Source organism: Eublepharis macularius, chromosome 16, assembly GCF_028583425.1.
Source record: "Eublepharis macularius isolate TG4126 chromosome 16, MPM_Emac_v1.0, whole genome shotgun sequence".
In the NCBI taxonomy this organism is placed as follows: Eukaryota; Metazoa; Chordata; class Lepidosauria; order Squamata; family Eublepharidae; genus Eublepharis; species Eublepharis macularius.
The window spans coordinates 11,911,824-11,929,464 of NC_072805.1; positions in this window are offsets into that span (position 1 = coordinate 11,911,824).

Here is a 17,641-nt window from a genome sequence, read left to right on the forward strand (position 1 = left end):
AGATGTCAGGACTGTTTGATCAAAAAGAGTCCAGTAGCACCTTTAAGACTAACCAACTTTATTGTAGCATAAGTACTGTTTGAAGTTCCCTTCTTATAATGATACAATACTATCCTTGAAGTCCTGGTAATTAAGTTCAAGCTGCAGTCCAAGAAGACAACTGAAGCTGAAGTTTAGGGCTGCGAGTGGCTAGCTGGCCGTCACCTATTGGGCAGAGCTTGAAGATGGAGGTGCTTCTGACCCAGCTTCTGGCTGTAGGTCCTGGCATGCCTGCCCCTCCTCCTGCTGCTGCTGATCGGCTCCTGTCTTTGCTGGGCTGGTTATCTAGGCCCCCTCCTCCTCCGAGGAGCCCTCGCTGTCCCTGAGCCCTGGCTGCACGTGACACTCCTCCCCAGTTGTTTGCAGAAGGCCTTGCTAATAGAGTGGTTGATATCTCCAGTATCTGCATGTCTGCAAATCCCACGCAGGCAGCTTCTTCCAGCAACAAACACAGGATGAAATAGCCTGTCCTCAGGCACTTCCCGGATGGAAATATTTATCCATGGTCTCTCCACAACTTTTGTGAGGAGTGTTATAGGTGTTATAAGAGAGCGCTCGGAGAATAAACGCCCATCATCATTGCTGGAGCTCCGCCCACCCTACTACTAAAGAGCTATTAAAAGGGGTACAAACTACTAAACTTCTACTAAATAGCTAATTAAAGGGGTTCAAACTACTAATAAAAAACTGTTTAAAATACTACAAACTACTAAACTAATACTAAAAAACTATTTAAAAGGGGACAAATGCTAAGCTACTACTGTATAACTATTTAAAACACTAAAAACTACTACTAAACACTAAAAACTACTGTTATTAAAAACAAATCACTAAAAAGTAATTTCTACTAAAAGATTAAAAGCTATTAAAACACTAAAAACTCCTACTTCTAAAAACTAACCACTAAACACTGACTTCTAAAACACTAAAAACAACAACTACTAAAAAATAAACACTAAAAACTAACTACTACTAAAGCACTAAATCTACTTCTAAAACATTTTAAAAATATTTTTATTTTATTTTATCCTACTTCTAAAACATTAAAAACTACTAATATTAGAAACTAACCATTAAAAACTATTTACTTCTAAAATTCTAAAAGCTACCTACTAATTCTAAAGAGGTTTTATTTTGGGGGGCCGGGGAGCCACTCCATCTCCTCCTCGGTATTAAGGGAGAGGGTGATGTGGGCAGAGAGGGTGGACAGTTGGGTGCTGGGATTGGGATTGGGGGTGGGAAAAGAGAAGAGGAGGGAAGGAAGGGGTGGTGGAGGGGTGGTTTGGGTTCCGGGAAGCCACTCCATTTCCGAATCATCGGAAATGGAGTGGGGGATGAAGATAGTGGAGGAGGAGGGAAGGGAAGAGGGTGGTGGAGGGGATCGATGGGGGCCCGGAAGCCACTCCATGGGCTCAATTTGCCGCCATCTTCTTTTCTGTTGGGACATAAAATTGGAAAGGAGAGAATTGAGAATACCGGGAATGGCCAGGGAGCCATTCCATCTCCTCAATGTCATTAAGGGAGAGGCCAATGAGGGTGGAGAGGATGGACGTTGGGGTGCTGGGATTGGGATTGGGGGTGGGAAAAGAGAAGAGGAGGGAAGGAAGGAAGGAAGGGGTGGTGGAGGGGTAGTTTGAGGACTGGGAAGCCACTCCATTTCCGAATCATCGGAAATGGAGTGGGGGATGGGGATAGTGGAGGAGGAGGGAAGGGAAGAGGGTGGTGGAGGGGATCGTTGGAGGCCCGGAAGCCACTCCATGGGCTCAATTCACCGCCATCTTCTTTTCTGTTGGGACATAAAATTGGAGAGGAGAGAATTGAGAAGACCCTGGGACACAATGAGGAAAGATCACCTGCGAGGAGTAAACCTCTACCATCCCTCTGCCTCCCTATCTCTCCCGTCAGCCCTCCAGACATATTTCTGCAAAGTTCTTGAGATCTCCTGCCTACGATTTCAGTTCACGAAGCTGAGGCCTAGCCTGCTTTATCACAGGTTATGCTGCAATACTTTCTCCAAAATTATCTGCATGGACATACCTGAAGAGAAGCCCTTAAATGCTTTGAGATTATTTCAGGAAAACTCTTCTTTGGGATAAATATTTGTTGTGTGTATGCTTTCCCTGCATGGGAATTGACCTTGGGACTCATCCTAGACCAGTGGGGCAGAGGCTTCCCTCAGCCCCTCTGCCTGCCCCTGTCCCAAGAGCGGACATGGAGGGGGCAGGGGAACCCTTGAAGATGGAGGCTGCTCGTCCGTGGCTGTCTTTCAATGCATGCTAAGAAAAGCTGCAGGAGAGTGAGGCTGGGGTTGCCAGGCCTGGGGGGCTTGATAGTGGGGGATGGGGGGTGAGCACACACAGGGGGGGATCACTTGTGTGCATGTGCAGAGCGCACATGCTCTGGAGGACTTCCTTGTCGTGCCAGAAATGACACATGACAAGAATAGTGAGAAATCTATACTTAAGCATCTATAGGTTCCCAGCTCTCTAAAAATAAGTCCCTCCACAGTTGTTGTCCATATGCCATGTGTTCAAATACAGACAAAGTCATAAGGTAATTGAATTATGGGAGGTGGGCAATGTTGTAATATAAATCTTTTAGCTACAGCAAGGGCATGGATGGTCCATTTTGGTAGACAGATTCTAGGATACAGGCAGGTAATTTAAAAGTACATAAACATCTGCCAAGATAAATGGGTATTTTAATACAAAATTCATATGAGCAATAACTTCCTCCTCCAAATAACTGGACATAGTCAGAGCATGTGCTTAAGAGACGTGTCCTGTAAACTACAGCACCAGCAATTAAATATGAACTTAGTCCTTTACGATAAAGGTGCTGTGTTTTCCAATTTACCTGAAAGACAGTTTTTTGCTCAATAAGTTGCACCTTAAGATCCATAGAAGTAACCAATATAGCACTTAAGCCTTATCCTATTGCTTTGGAAAAATTGGGGCTCTAACTCTTCATTCCATTCTATTTTTATTAACCAGCATCAAATATTTATAAAGAAATATTGTAGGTCTCGTTCGTTGCATAGATTCAATCAGAGTTTCCAAAAGTGGAGGGGAAGGAATCTGACATACTCAGGTCTGCAGGGCCATACTTGGTTATCAACAAATGTTGTGATTGTTCATATTGCCGTTCAGCAAAAGTTGACAAATCCTATCTAGACCTCAGCTGAGAGAATGATAAAAACTTATCATCATAACCTACCAATGGGTCCAAAGTAAAAATCCCTCTACCTGCTCCAGCCTTCCAGAGAAAAGATTTCCTCCCTATTTTAAAAACTGGATTGACCCATAATGTCATTTTAGCGTGTGAAAATGGGTCAAATTGAGATTGTCATTTCAGTATGTGTCACAGGCTCGGGCTATAATTCTTCCTGTAATGAAACCATTACAAGCATTCCATGCAACAGTACAAGTCCTGGCTATTCCTTGGATGATATTCAGAAACTCTGACAATTCAGCCACCATTTGAGTTTTATAAGTTTCTCCATTAAGAAGAGAAACACTAAAAGGTCACATACTAAGAGGTCTATACCTGTATGAAATCCGAAGGGTTAGAGAAAGGGGAGCCTGATCAGAAATAACATTACATCTGTGTCTCAGGCTATAACCTGGGGCATCAAAACGCTTTGACAAGATAGGAAACAAAAGAAATGAGGCAAGAAACAAACATCTAATCTCTATCCCTTGGATACAAAATACACCAAGCATCCATCAGACATGAGCAGCTGAAGGTGGTTTTAAAGCACACATTGATCCAGGCACTGGTCCCTGGTTTCATTTGTCAAAGGAACGTGTGTTGGTTCTCTTATAGAAACAGGTGTATGCATGTGCATGGCAGGATGGACCTCACTCAACCCTAACACTCCAGGTAACTTACAGATCTCCCAGATCTGGGCATCTTTGAGGAGCTGAGACACAAAATCCACCTCTACACCACTCCGTCTGTAGCTCCTCTGGGCCCAATTGTCAACGGAAGTATCTTTTAGAGTTCTCTTCATGGAGGCTGGAACCCTGTCATCATGACCTTGTGTCCATGAAACTTCTCATCTGGAGGAAGGGATCTCTGGGACCAGAGGCTTTGAACTGAGTTCTTGGAAATCAAGAGGGGTGACTCTTGCATCCCTATGTGAGGAATGCAATGGAAGTGGTTTGCTGTCTGCTTCCTGCTTTCTCTTGGGCAGTGTGGCTAAGCTCACTGAAGTGACATGGAACCGTTTTGCTCAGCATGTGCCATTGGAGATGTGCCTGCTCTCTGTCTATGGCCCACTGTGGTCTGGACCAGAGTGCATGCGCTGGTTGACCTGGACATTGGGTGGAATTACAGTCTCTGGCCTGTCCTGCTTTGGGAGCAGGCGCTTGGATCAGAAAGTGTATCGCTTCCTTCTCATTCTTCTTAGAAAGACTCCAAACACAATGCTTCATTGGTGAGGGACTTTTTCTTACAGCAAATCAGCATTCTGTAAGAAGGTGAACACTACCTAAACAGGCAGCTTTTTAATTTCCTACAATCATATATATAATGAAGTCCGATCTACACATCCAGCATATCCAGTCAGAAGGACCAGGCAATAGGTGATGTGAAAGGTTCCCACCTGAAACCCTGGAGAGCTGCAGCCAGTCTGAGTAGACAACACCAACCTTGATGAGCCAATGGTCTCATTCCGTATAGGGCAGCTTTGTAAGTGAGAAAGCGTAAGCTGGAATATGTTCCGTTAGTCTCAAAGGTGGCATTGAATTCCAGAGTCTCCCCTTAGCAGGGTCAGGTGGTAGATGAGGAGAAAGATCTTGAGTTGAGATCCTGCCAATCAGAACAGGGGACATAGACTTTGACAGACCAGAGGTCTGGCTCTCCATAAGGCAGCTGCATGTTCATCTAATCTGACTGCTGGTTCTCATGGCTCTTTCTTCACAGTTCTGGGACAAATGTGTGACAGCAAAAATGCGTGTGGTCTCTAGCACGTGCTTAGTGCCAGGAACCCTTGTTTACCCTTGGTGTGCTTGATGGTATATAAATATTATCTTTTTACAAACAAGCTTCTATGTCAGTCATTCAGCTTGCTCTGTTTTTTCCCCTTTGTTCAGGATGAACCTGTGCAGAAGTACATCCAAGAAGCTATTACTAAAGACAAAGCAGCTCAGCACCTGCAACCTTTCTTGGGAAGCGCCCAGAGAGTAACTCAAGACCTTCGCGCATCCAAGCAAGCCAGAAGGCAGGAAAGCCGCTACCGCCTGATAGCCAGCCACCGTCCCAATTTCACTGATGACAAATGTGTTGCTCTTGCAGATCAGGCGGAATCAAATGAAAGCAAGCCGCTTTTCTCTGAAGAAAATAGGGAGACTGCCCAGAAAGAAAGCCACGGTCCTTCAGGCTGTTGTGATGAATTTCAGTTGTTTGATATCCTACAAGAAAAGAATTTGGAGAAATACCCTGTCAGTCAAAACTGGTATCTGTTGCCAACATATCTTTGTCATCTTAGTCTTCATTGTAACAGCTGATCAGCAGCAGGATATTTGCTCACAGTTCTGATGTGCCTGTTTTTAATTTTCTCTGAAATGCTTCTTGAAATTAAAAAGTCTTAAGTTTTTATGCTTACTGGGAAATGCAATTTTCTACTCCCCAATTGTCATGATTCTCTAAATAATGGAAAGAGATTCATGCTGACACTATTTTTGTGGGGGGGGGGATCTCACAAAAGAGGAGCAAGAACTGATGAGAATGCAGCTGTAGGTTTTACAGCTTGGCTCTCCATTACAGCTGCAAGACCAGGATGCCTACATTTCCCATCAAAACTTGAGGGAAGCTGACAAGTGTCCAACCTGTGTCAGGTGTCACTTGTAGCTTGGCTCTGAGAAATGCCAGCTGAAAGGCCCCTTGGGTACTTTCTAGAGACATGAGGGCATGGGGGGGGGGGAGAAACTGGAAAGATTCAGAGTGTAGAAAACATTTCTGAGGCGTTTTTACCAGTTCTTCCCACAGGAAGATTTGGGGTGAGAGGAAGTACTGAAATGAAGCATCTAGCAAAGAGTTTCTTCTTAAGGCAAAAGGGTTTTCACTTTAGCATGAAATCGTTTGAGGACTTCTTCAGTTTCTCCAGTGGGAAAATTGTGGGAAGTTGAAGAGCACTGAAAAAAGCCTGTGCTGATATATTATTGTAATGATTTCACGTAAATGTGTGCATGTATCTTTAAATGCTTGGTGTGAGATAGGTGAAGAGTGGGGGTGAAAGAGAGGGATGAGTGAACGATATGATTGATTGATGCCTAAGAGCTAAGCCACAAGTGACGCTTGACACTAGCTGGACACTTGTCAGCTTCCCTCAAGTTTTGATGGAAAATGTAGGCAGCTTGGCGGAATGTTGGCCAAGTGACAGTTGAAAAGTCTGTTGGACAGCAGTTGGAGAGCCAAGCTACAAGACCAGGACACCTACATTTCCTATCAAAACTTGAGGGAAGCTGACAAGTGTCCAACTAGTGTCAAGTGTCACTTGTGGCTTAGCGCTCAGAGTGTGGGCGGAGTGAATGCAGTTTAGACTGAGAGTGAAAAAAGAGTTTGAGTCAGAAGAAAGCAGGCAAGCTGTGTGCTGCCTGAGCAGTTTAAGCATTTCTGTGAACGATAGAGAAAGAGAGGCTAGCTGTGTGCTGCCTGAGTAACTTTAAGCACGCCTGTGAGAAATATTGAATCAGAGAAAGAGGCTAACTGTGTGTGAAGCCTTAGAAGAGATCGGTGTGAATGAGTTTAAATGAAGTAACTTTAAGAACCGAGAACTACTTTTATGAAACCAATACGCTTCTTGAAAAAATAAAAGTTCATTTTGATTTTGTTATATCCCAGAGTAGCTGTCATTGCTATATTGCTATTCCTGTCCTCAGGGCCACATAGAACCACGAAGGAGCCTGATGCTTAGGCATGTTACTAAAAGGAAAACTTAAATAAAATATCTTGGAATATAATATTCCTGGTGGCAGCAATCTACCTAGAGGGTGTAAGGGAAAGATTAAAGGAAAAATCTACCCTAGAGAAAGTAACGGTCATAACAATTATTTTCAAGATTTTCTTAGCCTGTACTCCTAGCCTATATTTTCTTAGCCTGTACTCTTACATATTATTTTCAAGATTATTTTGCTTAAATGTCAATCATTTGGCACTGATTCATATCCTATAATGTGTTTAATGATGATGTAGGAAAGGGTTCAGCGTTTATGTTAGAAAATTAAGCTGAATATTCAAACATGTTGGCAGTCCTAGCTGTTGTGTGACTCTGAGAGTATCTGTAGAAATAATATCATTTTGGGGTTTTTTTTGGCCTTCTGGTTTGCTTATCTGAGTTAATCGTTTGTGTTGACCTAGAAGTCTAAAAAATAGTCCTAGATTTTTAAACGATTAGCTCTTATTGTGAATATTCTGCACTTCTGCCACTAGATGCCAGTAAGCAGCAGCACTATTGAGCTGCAGTGCAGAACACCACAAATTCTGTTGGCTCCTTTAGAGAAACAGATTTATTGTTGCCTGTATTTTTCACAGACAGGAGCCCACTTCTTCAATGGCCAAACTGTTGTCCTAGATTGGCTCTTAAATTTTATAGACTTCATCTCTTGCATGTCTTTTGGTTAAACAGCAAGCGTGACTCAAGATGACCCAGATGGCTTCAAGCAGAGGAGTGGAGAATCAAACCCGATTCCCAGATTAAAGTCCCGCTACTCTTAACCACTACACCATACTGGCTTAGTACACAGAGCCCTTCAGATCTGCCTAGTGCGCAGAATATTCTGTGTACCTGTTGGATTGTGGTGGTGGTGGTAGGGGGAGGTATCTGCAGAAGGTGTTTTTCTCTCATGTCCTATAGGATTATTCATATTTAAAATCTTATACCCCACCCCTTATATCTTACCTTCTGTTCAAAGTTCAAAAATCCAAGTTAGAAATCCTGTAAGAGAAGATTAAGGAGACCCACATTTTAAAAAAGGGTAAGAACCAAAACTCAGCAGATTAAAGCAAGATACGCAGTGCTGCCGGAAGGAAGGGAAGGGAAGGGAAGGGAAGGAGGGAGGGAGGAGGAGAAGAAAGAAACAAAAACAAACAAACAAAAACAAACAAACAAACAAACAAACCACTAGTGCCATCAGGGACAGCAGGGAAAAGAGAAGTACATTCACTGGTACCTGAAATTTATCCAGCTCAGCTGAGAGGGAGAATTCTACAATTCAGGGGCCACAACAGAGGAGGCCCAGCCCTTTGTGCATGCCCATCTAGCTTCAGCAGGAGTGGGCAAAGGATCTGAGAATGCTCTGGACCCTAAAGTTCCCAGAGGGGAACCTCACTTGCGGTTCATTCTGGCCACATGTCCCGTGGCAAAGGCCAAGTCTACTCCAGACAGTCGGTGCAAAGCGCACCACTCTGTAGTGCCCTCTCTGCCTTTGGCAGTACACCTTCCGGAGCTCTCGCTTGCAACAAGGAGGGAGAGGAACCAAACCACGTCAGAGCCTCAGACAATAAGGGCATCTGGACCCACCGGTTTCTTTGCTGCAGCTCTCTGGGAACTGTATGCTCGCCTACGGGCTAGAGGTTGGGCACGGGACCATTCCTGCATCACAAAATGGGGTCCAGAATAACTTATCTTGTTGACTGGGGCAAAATTCTTTCCGCTTGGGATGAAGAACTCATAAAGTGGTGAGCAGAAGCTGCACAGAAAACAATTGGCATTGTAATGTTTTGCACATAATTAAGTTTGAGTGCTTAATATCTACTTGTTAGTCCAGGGGTTTTCAAGTTGTTGCTGTTAGTTGAAATGTATGCCTCTGAGGAAAGCAGGAGAGGGGCAGGATGGGAAAGTGGAGTGTGAGGTCATTGGATGGTAGCTGTAGCCGAAGGGGCAGCGAGAACCGCAGTTTTAGTCAGAGACTCGAGAGAAAAGAGAATTAGCAACCCCCCCCCCAGCCCCAGTTCTCAGCCCCCAAGCGTGTAAGGAGTGGGGGAGAAAATGGCCTCCGTGGAGTGACATGTTAGGAATTTCTCCTTACCACAGAGACGAGGGGAGGCAGCCTAGAGTGTCACCTGGAACTTCCTGTTCCCCCGATTAGAAAAGATCTTCTCGGAAGAAGATCTTCTGTAAAAAGAAAACTGTAATGTAATAAGGAACAGACTCTCCTAATGACTATAGTTAAATTTCTAGTTCAGCATGTGCATAAAGAAACTTCAGATCATTGTAACAGTAAGAACTATTTCTTTGCTATGTATCTATATTGTTGAATGATTAATCAAAATTTTTATATATATATATATATATATACATTTAAAAGTGTCGCCCAGAAGTGGCACCATATTTTCCACAATCTTCATGCACCTCTCCACAAAACTCCACCATCTTCAGGCACCTCTCCTTCAAATCTCCTGGCATTTGTTGAGGCAGTGTTGGGAACACGAATTGTGACCCATGGACTGAAGACAGAGGCAGAGGTGTTTTGACAGCCAGCAGCAGGGCAGCCAAATAACATCAAATAAGATTTCAAGAGAGAGGCTTTGAACTTACACAGGATACTGAGGTCGCATGGAATTCGGGCTCTCCCCGGGCATTGTCCGCAAGGTGCAAGGCATCCGGGGAAGGGCCCCTTTTGGATCTCGTAATGCAGCTGCCGGAGAGTAGCAGTACGTTGCAGTCCGGCCTCTCCTGCGTTCCTCTGTTTTGCAGGCGGCTGGAGCGATACCCCTCCAATCACGTATGAACATGGCGGGGCAGTGGTGGATCTTGCTGTCCTGGTAGATGGACGCAGGCCTATTGGTGCACATTCCTGAGCCGGAGCTGCAGATGGTTAGTGCCAGTGGTGGGCTAGAGGGAGAGGAGGGAGCCCAGCTGGTATGTCGGCACCTGGAAGACCTGCAAGATTAACTGCCAGCCTCCTGCTCCTGCTTAGAGCCTCCCAGGTCGAGGGCGAGAGTCGAACAGGCCCAGAATGATCTGAACCCGAGCAAAGCTGCATCGCGAGGCAGAACGAAGGAGCCGCTTGCCATGCACTTGTGTAACCCTTGCCCACTAGAGGGAGGTAAAGAGTTGGGGTCTTCCTTAGGAGGGGGAAAAGGCGCCATTTTCCCTGAGAGACTGGAGGGCCTGAAACGGCAGGGAGAAGCGCTCCCTCCTCAGAAGCCCTCCTTTGTGTGAAATCTCTATTAATGTTCAGGACTCCTGTGAAGAACAGAAGGTGCCTCAACGCAGAGCACAGCTACAAGTTGCTGCAATTCAAGGGACTGACCACCATACAGAAGTCAGAAAGACTCAAACCGGGGTCTGCTTGAGTAAAACAGGCTTGTTTTGTTACATGATTGTTGTTATATATGCTTTATTATTGTATTGTTCCAAATAAGATTTTTTTTTCAAGTTTGTTCATTGTAATCTTTTATAAATGCAAGTGTCACAAGGTGGGATCACACTGTCATAGACATGAACTCTCCCAGTTCTTATTTATTTGATATTGCCCTTGAACAAAAGAGGTTACACTTGCACACTGTTTTTGTGAATTCATATTGCCAAAATGCAAGTGAGATGTGTTACATGGGCCTCTGAACTTAACCTCGTCGCTTGCTTCAAGCTGCGTACAGTGGTGACTCTTGGACCCGTTGCTGTGTGATGTGAGACAGTTATTGCAGAAAATGCTTCCCTGAAACCTCACTTTTCTGCCATTTCACTTTGTGCCAGCACCCACCACCTAGTTCCTCCCATCTGACGTGGACCGCTCCGCTGTCACCCACCGAAATACCTCTGCCTCCAGTTTTTGCCCTTCGTCAGAATCACAGGCCCGGTTCTGAGTTTGAATCCCATTCTCAGCCCCGGCCAGCCCTTTTCCAAGCCTTGCTCCTAGGCCAGACTGTGCTGTTGCTGGTTTAACCTGCCATTCATACCTTCTCTCTCCCTCCAGGTGCCTTGCTGAAAGCAGCGTTCATTTGCACCCAGGTTATCGCTCTCCGTTCCCAGAGGACCTTGCGAGAGCAGCTGGAGGAACGCTTTGGAGGCGGGTTTGAGCTCCGCACCTGGTCTCGCCTGCCACATGGATCAGGCCTGGGTACGTGTCCTGTCCCTTGGCATACCTTGTGCCAGATAAGGAGCATCACACCGTGAACACCAATCGGCTGTTGATGCAGATGAGAGTTTTTTGTACACTTCCTGCTTTTGAAGGAATCGCGAGCTGGGACCCCTCCCTCTCTACCATCCCCTCTCAACCAGTGATCTGCACTTAAGTTCACAGGGGGTCACTCATAGAAAGCTCCGTTACAGTGAATCAGGCCATTGGTCACTCAGGGTCAGTATGGCCTACTCAGACTGTCAGCAAGTCTCCAAGGTCTCAGGCAGAGAGCTTACACATCCCCTCCTGCCAGATCCTTTAACTGGAGATGCCGAGGATTGAACCTGGGGCCTTCTGCATGGAAAGAAGGGACTCTTCCGCCTTGAGCTCCATACACGTGAGACAGCTGCATCCCTCTCTTGGCTTGCCACCAGTGAGCATGTGCGGGAGGGGGTCGCTCCCGGGTCAGAGGAGCCAACCACTCCCTTTCCGTCCACGAGCTGTCTCTTATTGGGTCCTGCAGCTCTCCAAGAAGTATCACAGAAGAAAACGAAACAATGGCACATGTCCTACCATGTGACTCTGCCAAGTTGGAGCTTTTCTCCAGCCTAGAGAACCCCCCTGCCACGCAAGTGGCTCTTCCTTCAGCAGCAAGGCTCCATATTCTCCTGAGCAGAGAGACAGGCTGATCTTTTAAGAGAGTGTCTGTTTGGTGGGGCTGGATGGGAGAAATAGGAGCTTGTGTGAGATTGTGGGAAGAGCCACCCCTCCACCACCTGGTATCTGTCTTTAGCATTCATTGGCACAAACACACGTGTGGACAGGCCAGAACTTGGCAAAGGGGGCAGCAGACGGAGGTTCAAACCAGAGATGCCCTGGGCTCTTGAGGGGAAGGCCCCCAATGCTCTGCAGATAGAAGATTCGCCATGAGGCTTCTTTGGTGTCTGGGGGCCTTTCTCGTTCCTCCTCTCGGCTGCTCCTCTGTCAAGAAAAAGTCGGAGCCCGCCCCACCCCACACCCAAGCCAGTACTCATTTTTATTCATTTATTTAAAATATTTCTAGACCCACCTTTCTCCTAAGGTGGGTACCAGCAAGGCAAAATCAGTGTAAAAATAATTGTGTAAAATAATAAACGTTAAAACAGAGAGGGAATAAAGGAAAACTAATGGGGGGGGAATGGCTTGTTTGGTCTCTTCTGCAGGCACTAGCAGTATCCTGGCAGGTGCTGTGATAGCCGTGTTGTATCGGGTGTCGGGACACTCCGCCAACATCGAGTCCCTCGTTCATGCAGTGTTACACCTGGAGCAATTGCTTACCACAGGTAAAGAGAGGGTTGTGTTGTGCTGCAAGCCTGCCTAATCCTGCCCTGGAAGTTCTGTCTGGGGAAGAAAACAAAGCGAAGTCTGTGGGGGAGAATGTCTAATTCCGTGGGCCTACCCCTTCCCTCAGCCCTCTGCATATCCTTTTGAAACAAATAAACAATCAGGTAATTTTCTCAGCACCCCTTGCTGTTCCTTGCAGGCAGTGGGTGGCAGGACCAGGTTGGTGGGCTGGTGCCAGGCCTCAAGATTGGGCGTTCGAAGGCTCAGCTGCCGTTGAAGGTGGAGGTGGAACAGATTGCCGTTCCTGAGGGCTTCGTGCACACATTGAACACGCATCTGCTCCTACTGTATACGGGGAAGACACGCCTTGCCCGCAATCTGCTCCAGGTACAGCAAAGGGGCTTTGTGCATCGACGATGCACAGACTGGACAGCTCTGCCTGGGCTGTATTGTTCTCATGAACAATCAGATTGAATACCAAAGAGTGGTAATATCAGTGTGTTGCACCAAAACAAAACTGGGTTCTAGTTTCAAGTTATTGCAAGGCAAGGTATAGCGGGTTGCTGTTATCCATGACCCAACCCTCTGCATCCTCTAGCTGCCAGGAAGGGAGGCTGATGGCGCATCTGGTTGCCTTGTCTACTCTTTTCTTGCAGGATGTTCTAAGGAACTGGTATGCCAGGCTGCCCACTATTGTCCAGAATGCCAACGCTCTTGTGAGCAATGCTGAGGAGTGTGCCCGTGCCCTTCAACAAGGTACAGCCCAGCTTGTTCGGGGAGGGGGGCACAGCGAGCCATACCAAAGGTACGGAGAGAACAGACCAACAGGTTTAGACCTCAACAAAACCCATACAATTTGTATATATCACAACAGATAAAATTATGTGTAATGCATGGAAACTTAGGTTAAAACATGTAAAATATGTTTTACAACATATAAAAATGTCCACACATATATCTTGCCATAAAGCAATGAAAGGAGTACTTAGTTTCATAAAATTCTGCAACAGGCATAATTCACAACTGAATGAACATAATATGTAATGCATTAAAAAGTTTCAATATACTTTACAACCTGTACAATAATTCTCAGCAGCATGAAACACAGAGTACTGTATGTATAAACTATCCTTATATATTTGTCCGCAATGTGAGATTAGCAATAGTATCCAAATCTTCTACCAAAAGTACAATTCCTAGCAGAATCAATACAAGCTCCCGTGGAAGCTACCGATGTCTCACTCTCTTGCTACGTTTGATCTTCAGTACTTCTGATAAAAGAGAAAAATCCCCATAATTTGTTGGAACAAACATGTCGTCCCACTGCTAGTTATTATTCATCAGAATCCTTGTAATGAATGTAAATAAATCATTGCAGTTACACTCAGAAATATGACACACACACGCCTCCAGAGCTGATTCCACATCTGAGCGGATGAATCTTCACCTAAAAACTTGACTTCACATCCTGGGTTTGCCCTGAGGTCTTTACCTGTTGTTTTCTCTCTCTCCACCATTAGGACCCCACCTGTGACCCCAGAAATGATATAATATAGCTCTAGGAATTGCATTTCTGCCATTCCTATGTCTACTGAATGTCACTTCCCGATTTTCCTAGAAGTTACATAGCAACACTACCAACATTGCTTTTCCTCTCCCACCACTGCTTGGAGTGGCGGTGGGCAAAGAGAACTACCAGCAGGAAGTGTCTCACCGTAGTAGGAGACCTGACAGCCGTAGGTTTGTGTCCTTCAGGTAATGAATGGGAGGCTACGGGGCTGTTTCTTAGGGTACCCAGCAGATGGAAGCTACGGATGTCTCACTCTCTTGCTATGTTAGATGATGAAAACGAGCCTAAAGAAAGCAATACCTCCCCACACACACGCAATCAGATATTCCAAGCAAGAGCACTCTCAAAAACTGCTGTGTTTCCTGTGCTGAAGAAATCAATGGAGAAAAATCAGATTGTAGGTGCCTCCTTGTCTTCAACAAGACGATAGCACAGTTAGGGTGCCAGCCCCCCAGGAAATGATTGTATTAGTGGCTATGGAAGAGATGATTGAAGAATTTGTATTGACTGTAGTCTTTGAAAAAGAGATTTTTGAAACGGGCGTGATAAGGATCTAGACCACCCGTTAGAGGAGTTATTATCACAGAAGAACTGATTTATTACACAAGGGATGACCAAGGACCTTTCATTCTGTGAATTCTACGGTCAACTGTTATGTTTCATTGACTTTGTATTACCACATGGTTGGAATATCGGGTGTCTTGAAGATTGAATGGCATTACAAGGACTGGTGTTTGTATGGTGCTAATGAGCATTTGCACTTTATTCATATGTGCAATTGGAATGATAAGAAGCACTTTGAGCACACAGCACTTTATTGTTATTAATGTAGAGAAGATAATAGACACCTGAGCAAATGTAATTTCTGACTTGTTGTTTTCTTGCATGTGGTTTCCTTCCTATGATATTCATTAATTGATTTATATATGTGTATATAATTAGGAATAAAATTGTAGACATAAGTTACAGCGTGGGCAATTATTTCCTTGTATAGTTAGCCCCCCAGTGGGGGCAGGGGATCCCCTGCTCCCACTTTTCACCCCACTGACCAGGTTGATGGGGAGAAGGAGGGGGCAGGCATGCCAGGAACCCTGGAGCACGTAGCGAAATGGCACACTCGCTTTGGAGGCCAGAAGACATAACTTCCGGTTCTATAACCGGAAGTGACATCTTGGGGCCTCTGGAACTCACGTGTGCGAAGAGGGTAAATTGGGGGGGCGCTTTCTGCCTGCCAACCTCTTCTCCCCAGCTATCAAGGTAAGGGGGCAGGAAATCCTATGCACAGTCCATCTGCCTCTTGAACATTCCCAGAAGGGGGGCAGATGGTGAATGTGAAAGCCCCAAATCAGGTCCAAGTGCAGTAACTGCTTCATATAAAAACGTAAGGGCAGCCCTACTGGATCAGACTGTTGGTCCATCTGGTCCAGTTTTCCGTTCACATGGTGGCTGACCTGTTGCCTGGAGGGCCAACAAGCAAGGAATGGAGCACCCCTCAGACATTGACTCCAGGAGACTAGGGGTTTCAGAGGTTGACTGCCTCTGGATAGGGAGGATCTCTTTGCAAGTAGCCACTGATGGACCTGCCTAATCTTCTTGTAATGCTATCTACATTTGTGAGCATCACTATATCCACTAGCAGCGAATCCCACATTTTAAGCACTCATTGAGCAAAGAAACATTTCCTTTTGCCGCCCATCAGCTTCACTGGGTGCTCTCAGGTTCTTGTGTTATGGGAGAAGGAGAAAAGGTGCACTTTCTCCACCCTGTGCATAGCTTTATAGTCCTCCATCACATATTCTTTTTTGTGTGTGAACTGAAAAGCCCCCGACTCCAGCCGTTTCTGATTGGAAAGGTGCTCCGACCCCTTAATCACGATAAGGGAAAGAGCTCTCGGTATGACCCCAGGGTTGCTGGTGTCAAATGGGGCATGCCTTGGGGCAGGAGATGACTGGGAGGCTTTTGCAGAGAGCTGCCCGAGTAGAGTGTCTCATTCTTCTTTCTGCCCAACAGGCAACCTGGCTGTCCTGGGCAATTGCATGAGCAATTACAGACTGCAGAAGAAGGTCATGGCCCCCGGGTGCGAGCCTTTGGCTGTCCAGTGCATGATGGAGGCACTCGAGCCTCATGTCTATGGGCAACGTCTGGCTGGGGCTGGAGGCGGGGGCTTTCTCTGTGTCTTAACAAAGCAGCCAAGGATGCAGGAGGTCTTGCAAAGGATTCTGGCAGAAACAGAGGTGAGTTCAGCCAGCAGTCTCCATCCCCCTGTAGAAAGCACAGCAGGGCTTGGCATCCAGGAGGCTGAGGAACAAGCCCTTCATGGCTGCTGCGTAGGAGAAAGGAAATGGATTGGTTCTTCTTAGGTAGGAATAGGAGCCATGGTCTATTCCGTTGCAAGTTGGATGACTCACCAAACTAAACTGTGTGCGTGTATTTTATTTACTGGGTGGAAAGGTAGCATAGACATGTTTTAATTACAATTTTCAGATCGATCTCTGCTGAGGTAGATGCAGCTGACTTCCAAATGCAGCTTCTGGAAGAGGACCTCCCATGAGTAGAGCAGTAGGTGCTGCAGCTGTGAGCCCTTCTTGAACCTCTACTAGCCCCCCGCCTTCCATCTGTCATATCTGATCTCTGCAGTAGCCCTCAGGAGAGGAAGAGGGCTGCTTTCAAAGGAGACTGCCATCAAAGTCTCTTCCCTATAAAATGATCAGACCCCATCAGGCTGTGATGAACGTCCGTTGCCTCTGTTGCACTCCATCCCTCTTCCCCATTCGTGGTAGGACGCTCTGGAGGCGACTTGGGAATTCACCTAGGATTGCCTGCAGGACAAGAGATGCTGCTGGCCAGGATTGTTTCGGTGGGTTCTACGTTCTTCCACATCTGCCGAAGCAACAGCACACTCACAAGAAATGTTTTGTGAGATGCACTTGGAGGATGAAGGCCTTGCCCTGTCTGGTATCCAGTATCAGAGCAGCTCACAGGCTTCCCGCAGAGTCAGGGTGGCTGAGGTGAGAGAGGGCTGAAGGGCCTTGCTGGCTTCTGGGCTTTGGAATCTCTGCCTCAGGTTCTTTCCCAGGACCTGCCCTCGTGATCCACCTCTCCAGCTTCCTCCTGGTGCAATGAGTGTCAGACAGGCAGTTTGATAGGTTTGGGTGACAGGGGCGGGCTGCTTGCTGCAGACCAATACTTACTATTCCAGGAGCAGGAGTGTGAAATGGTTCTAGTCCCATTAAGAACATCTTCCATAGCAGCTGATTTGTTTCTTTCCACCTTCCCCTTCTAGGCAGCCTCCTGTTTGAGTAAAAGTTCTGCCTGCCTTTTCCTTTTAGTTCACAAGACTCCCCCAGTTGTGTTCCAGGGTCATCCCAAGCCTCTCTCACTCTCTGTTCAGCTCCTAATTTTTCTCCTCTATCCTTCCTTCCTTCTCATTTCTCCGGTTGTCATATCCCACCCCACCCCTCCATTCCCTGCCATCACTTAAACGTTTCCCACTGAGAATTCGTAACTCCTGGCCAATTTCCATAATGCGTTGTCAGATCAAGTGGTATAAAGCTAACAGAAGTGTGAGTTTATATCAAGTGGTATAAAGGTAACAGAAGTGTGAGTATGGCTTGAGTTGCATAAAACTAAGAAGAGATCTAAT